The sequence below is a fragment of the Sinocyclocheilus grahami genome, unplaced genomic scaffold (assembly GCF_001515645.1).
Source record: "Sinocyclocheilus grahami isolate Dianchi unplaced genomic scaffold, SAMN03320097.WGS_v1.1 scaffold623.1, whole genome shotgun sequence".
In the NCBI taxonomy this organism is placed as follows: Eukaryota; Metazoa; Chordata; class Actinopteri; order Cypriniformes; family Cyprinidae; genus Sinocyclocheilus; species Sinocyclocheilus grahami.
In genome coordinates, this window is record NW_015505802.1 from 165,924 (window position 1) to 172,479 (window position 6,556).

The 6,556-nt window shown below is 40.8% G+C and overlaps 1 protein-coding gene across 4 annotated transcripts in view; it reads left to right on the forward strand.

Annotated features, from left to right (window-relative positions):
* The window catches only part of LOC107557901 (1-phosphatidylinositol 4,5-bisphosphate phosphodiesterase beta-4-like), a 50,865-nt gene that overhangs the window by 23,468 nt on the left and 20,841 nt on the right, over positions 1–6,556 (forward strand). The gene's annotated exons all lie outside the window — the stretch shown is intronic.

Genomic DNA, 6,556 nt, shown 5'->3' on the forward strand with positions numbered 1-6,556 from the left:
TGTGGGTGTGTGTGTGTGTGTGAGAGTGTGTGTGTGAGTGTGTGTGTGTGTGTGTGTGTGTGTGTGTGTGTGAGTGTGAGTGTAAGTGTGTGTGTGTGTGTGTGAGACTGAGAGTGTGTGAGTGAGTGCGTGAGTGAGTGCGCGAGCGAGCGTGTGAGCGAGCGAGTGATGTACTCCTCATCGTGTTCATTTCCTCCCATTGGTGTACAATGATGGGCGGCACTACAGAATTACAGCTGCTGTGAGGACACAGAGAGAGACACTCATACTCACACACAGGCCTTTGTGCTGATGCAGCAGGATGTTGTCGTCTCTCGACTGTGACACTGACACCACAGACACAGACCATAAATCAGCAGTGCCGCAGTGCTACCACACACACTCTCTCACACAGACACTCTCTCTCACACACACACACACACACACTCTCTCTCTCTCTCACACACACACACACACTAGGCGCGTTTCCATTACAGATTTGCGCAAAACTATCTTTACAGAAGCAGCACAGAGAGCTACTTCAGAAATGTGCGTGGCGCGGCTAGAATAAACACAAGCACTGACTAGAGTGGCCACAATCAGCTTCAGTGGCCGTATCAGAGCCACACTGCACCGCAGACGTGTGCAGTGTAAATAGTCTAAGCATTAATGGTAGGGAAAGCCCCTTATACTGGAGCGCGGCCACGTATGATGTGTTTCTTGGACGTTATAGTACATTGAAGAATGATCATATGACTTTTTACAAAGGCCATGTGACCTGTAAATGCAAAAAAGCCGTTTCTGTTGCAGTTTTGCAAATTATTCCTTTTTCGCTTTGCCTGAAAAACCACATCATGTGAGCGTAAAAACTTTTTTGCGATATATGTGCGTTTTTGCGAAATTGACGCGTTTCCATTAGGCGTATTTTCAATTCACAATTTCAATTTGCTCAATTTGAAGGGTAATGGAAATGCGCCTACAAGAGAGAGCATGGTCCTTTGTTCACTTCATACCTGTCACACTCACACACACATTGACTTTGTTTTCAGTTTGCACCGTCTTCCCTAAGTATATGTTGTCAGGGTTGCTAATTTGTGACATTCTGTTCAGCTGTGCACACCTCATTGACTTCAGTATTTAAGTTCATGCCTTTCACCCCTTAGTTGTCGGGTATTGTTTACACTTTGGTTGGATGCTCTGGTAACACTTTATTTTAAGGACTAGTTCTCACTATTAACTAGTTGCATATTAGCATGCATGTTACGAGCATATTGGCTATTTATTAGTAGTTGCAAAGCACATATTAATGTCTTATTGTGCATGACCATATTTTAGATCCCTAAATCCTACACAATACCTAAACTTAACAACTACCTTACTAACTATTAATAAGCAGCAAATTAGGGTTTTTCACAATTTCAATTTGCTCAATTTGAAGGGTAATGGAAACATGCCTACTCACACACTCTCTCTCTCTCTCTCTCTCTCTCTCTCTCTCTCTCTCTCTCTCTCTCTCTCTCTCTCTCTCTCTCTCTCTCTCTCTCTCTCTCTCTCTCTCTCTCTCTCTCTCTCTCTCTCTCTCTCTCTCTCTCTCTCTCTCTCTCTCTCTCTCTCTCTCTCTCTCTCTCTCTCTCTCTCTCTCTCTCTCTCTCTCTCTCTCTCTCTCTCTCTCTCTCTCTCTCTCTCTCTCTCTCTCTCTCTCTCTCTCTCTCTCTCTCTCTCTCTCTCTCTCTCTCTCTCTCTCTCTCTCTCTCTCTCTCTCTCTCTCTCTCTCTCTCTCTCTCTCTCTCTCTCTCTCTCTCTCTCTCTCTCTCTCTCTCTCTCTCTCTCTCTCTCTCTCTCTCTCTCTCTCTCTCTCTCTCTCTCTCTCTCTCTCTCTCTCTCTCTCTCTCTCTCTCTCTCTCTCTCTCTCTCTCTCTCTCTCTCTCTCTCTCTCTCTCTCTCTCTCTCTCTCTCTCTCTCTCTCTCTCTCTCTCTCTCTCTCTCTCTCTCTCTCTCTCTCTCTCTCTCTCTCTCTCTCTCTCTCTCTCTCTCTCTCTCTCTCTCTCTCTCTCTCTCTCTCTCTCTCTCTCTCTCTCTCTCTCTCTCTCTCTCTCTCTCTCTCTCTCTCTCTCTCTCTCTCTCTCTCTCTCTCTCTCTCTCTCTCTCTCTCTCTCTCTCTCTCTCTCTCTCTCTCTCTCTCTCTCTCTCTCTCTCTCTCTCTCTCTCTCTCTCTCTCTCTCTCTCTCTCTCTCTCTCTCTCTCTCTCTCTCTCTCTCTCTCTCTCTCTCTCTCTCTCTCTCTCTCTCTCTCTCTCTCTCTCTCTCTCTCTCTCTCTCTCTCTCTCTCTCTCTCTCTCTCTCTCTCTCTCTCTCTCTCTCTCTCTCTCTCTCTCTCTCTCTCTCTCTCTCTCTCTCTCTCTCTCTCTCTCTCTCTCTCTCTCTCTCTCTCTCTCTCTCTCTCTCTCTCTCTCTCTCTCTCTCTCTCTCTCTCTCTCTCTCTCTCTCTCTCTCTCTCTCTCTCTCTCTCTCTCTCTCTCTCTCTCTCTCTCTCTCTCTCTCTCTCTCTCTCTCTCTCTCTCTCTCTCTCTCTCTCTCTCTCTCTCTCTCTCTCTCTCTCTCTCTCTCTCTCTCTCTCTCTCTCTCTCTCTCTCTCTCTCTCTCTCTCTCTCTCTCTCTCTCACACACACACACACACACACACACACACTCTCTCTCACATAGCGAAAGTAAATACGTTAATGTATTAACATGCTTTGGTTCCTATTTTAGAACGACTTTAGAAAGTCATTGTCGCTTTAGTTAAAACGAAAAATTAATTTGGGTTTTATTATAAATGATATGATAACTAGTGCTTCTCTGTCGCGTGCACGGACAAGCAGTTGGAAAAGGGTTCTGTACTTCTGGGCCGCTGACGGAAAGTGGATTCGTGATTGAGTGGTGCAGCGTTGGTCAACAGTGTCAAGGCGGTTCAGCGACACGGGTTCAAATCCAGAGCAAATCTGCTTTTTTTGAGATATGTGTGTGTATTCTGCAGTTCTAAAACATAAATGTAATGTTATACACAGTAATTGTTATGCTTACATTTAGGCAGAAACTTTTAAATTTAAATTATTATGAAGTGAAATTAATGACTAGCCATTCTCTTGCTTTGCGGACACAAAGACTAGCAAAGTTAATTCGTAGTCGAGTTCGTGGTCAGCAGGATCTTTGGCACGGATAAACTTGAGTTATTATTAGGGCCCGAGCACCGATGGTGTGAGGTGTGAGGACCCTATTGGAATTGCTCCTTTTCTTCTTCTTCTTCTTCTCCAAAATGAATCGCATTTTTGAGAGCCTAAACATGCTCAAAAATTCACAAAACTTTGCACACGCGTCAGAGGTGGCGAAAATTTACGTCTGATATGGGTTTCAGAATTAGGTGTGGCAAAATGGCTTGATATCGCCACCTATAAAATTTCAACGGAGTGCGCCTCAAGCTACGTTTCACGTACATGTACGAAACTCTGTAGACACATGTAACACACCAATACCTACAAAAAAGTCTCTTGGTACAAAATCCGAAACCCAACAGGAAGTCCGTTATTTTGAATTTCCTGTATGATTTTTGTGCAGTTTTTGCCATTTCCAAGCCTCGTACTTTAACGAACAGGAAGCTGCTGTAACTCAATTGCAATGTCCGATCTGCCCCAAACTTCACACGTTTGATAGGAGTTCAGTCCTGAACACATGTCCATGCCCGTATTCAGTTAGTCATAGCGCCACCTGCTGGCAACAGGAAGTTTGGCACATATAAATGACTGACATATTCCTCCTACATTTACCACTTTAAATGCATATTGCCCATCGTTCGCTGTTTTCCTAAAGCCACCGGGTGGCGGTGAGCCCGGGTGCGAGGGCCCTTTCATCGCTGCTTGCAGCTTTAATTAGAACTTTCGCTGCTCTTTCATATGGAGAGTGTCTGATGGCTCACGAGTGTTTCAAACTGAGAGCAGGTTTAGGCAAAGTGTTACACTGCAACGCAACTATTTTGGCAATACAAAAGTAAAAACATATCGCAATAATAAAAAGACTGCATTGTTAATTTTACCTCAGATTGCACAGGGAATACACTCTAAATACAATGGGTTAAAACAACACAATTTGGGATATTTTTAACCGAAGGGCTGGGTGAATATAGGACAGAACACATTATTTCAGCATCCGATTAATCTTGATCAACAACAACGTTTCACTCATTGCTGAAAATGCTGACAAGTGTTTTTTTTCTTTCCGTTTAATCTTGATCAACAACAACTAATGATCATGCAGCGAACTGGAGCGGCATGTGTCCGTTAGATCATTTTAAAACCTCAAATAGCCTTCAATTTATAGGTTATAACTGCATCTGTCTCGGATGTAGACTGGTGAAGATTTATTTTAATGCGGATTCCAAACTCTAGTTAACCTATAAATGTGCAATTTTTTTGGCCCATATTCAAGTGTTTTTGCTCATGCGTGGCAGAGGCGACCACTTGCCTTTTTTCCTGATAATGAAACAACTTCAAATCAGTTTGAAACTGATTTTATTTATGTAAACTCAAAATAACAACAAAACGTTGTGCTTTTGTAAAATAATGAAAACAAACAGGCTTTCTGCCGTCTCCGTGAACTGGAGCGCGTCTCAAAAAAAGAACCAAAACTCTGTGTGGCTGTCTCACATACAGTACAAGAAAAATATATCTATACAAAGCTTGAAATATCGACATTTTATTGAACCAATTCAAAACGAAATCAAATACTCCCTGATTATGTAATCTGTATCAAGGTTGCATTTGTGGAGATGAGAGTCAGCACTGTAAATTTCATCTCGCAGCCGACAAGAAAACATTAGTTTATTAATAATAAATAATTAAAATGTCTCCTTTTCCTATACATTCATAATCATTGGGCTACTTTTGCCTGTGCTTTGTGGCAAACTTTATGCGTGTGCTTGAGCGCGGAATATATTAAAGCTCATTATGGATTAGTTGAATAATGGCTTAAACGAACGACTACGACTTCTATGTTAAAGTTTTTAAAGCATTTTATACGCGTTTCCATAGTCGCGGCCACATTGATTTTTCCTCTGAAATACAAAAACCTCCATTTGCCAAATATTGTTGCTTATGGTTTGTGCATTATAAATTACAGAACATCTACAAAATACGTTGTCTCCCAAAAACTATTTTTTGTCACGTCCGGAAGCATGTGTATTTCCCTAATCTAAAATATAAAACCGGTTTATTATTAATTTTCTGATGTCTGGACTCTATTTTCAGAGGCTTAGAAAATTAGGTTTAGAAAAATTTTCAATTTTCAGCTGAAAGTTTTAGTACCCCTTTATTAGTACTAATTCTGCAAAATACTATTTCGTTACATAATGTCTTTGATGAATGTGAGTTTAAACTTAAAGACGTTTTATTAATTTGTCCAGTATTTATAGTTTCATTGTTTTGGCTAAATCGTGGCCAGGTTTTATTTATTCGTTTCTTGTTTAATAATGGGAAAGAAATAATACAATGTGCTCACAAGGAAGGAATTAATTGGGGCATGTCTAATTAATAAATAATTATTAATAAAAAATAAAAAAAAGTATGTCATGTGCAGGAGAAGTCTACTGTAGTTCTCTGTCCTGTTAAATAAGGACAGATAACAAAGTACGTCCGTGACATGTTATTATGTTAGAAATTATAACGTTTAATGTAGGAATTATTAAATGTAAATTTCAAACATTTGTATTTGTGACAAATATTAAGTAATGTGACTCTGACATTAGCATATCCACATTAAATATGCTTCCACTTTTAATGCTCCAATACAAAGTAAACTACCTTTTTTATATTTTACGGTAATGTAACATATCATTCAATAATATAAATAATACTGCACACCTGTTAAATGTGTAAATTTAAAACACAGTGTATTGTGTAACAGACAGTCCCTCCAGGATTCTGTGATCGCGGAGTTAATCGCAAAATCAAGCAAACTCCGCAATTTTCGCAAGAGCTCGCACGTTTTAGTAATTGCCGCAGATTTTGGGCTCAGACGCGTCCCGTGACGTCATCGCAACACGCATTCAGTCAAAGAAATGTTCTGTCAGTAATTAACAATCGGTCCCTATAGATTCTCTTTGCCACCTGGAAAATTCTCAGTCCCTCAAAGTGTATAACGGCCGGGAAGCAAGAAAACACACATTCAGTGGTATTCTCAATACTTCAACTTTATTCATAGATACAAAGATATTATATCGGCATATGTCGAGGGGAGTTTCAACCCTTTAACCAATGAGGATATAGATGACATACATATAGGATGTTGGCCAAGAATATGTGTTATACAAAATGGCCACATGTACAGGAAGATATGGACATATTAGGAATAGACTTGGCGAAGGATGCTGAACTATCTTCATAGTTCAGCACGAACCCCTTTACCTTAGAGTCCTAGCTTTCTTGTCCTCATTTGAACATTTGAACCCAGAAAAGCTAATGCATACATGTGCGCATGCGTACCTCGAATATGAGTAAGAGATATTAAAACATAATACAAGAGAGAGAGAGAACAGATGGAGGAGGGGG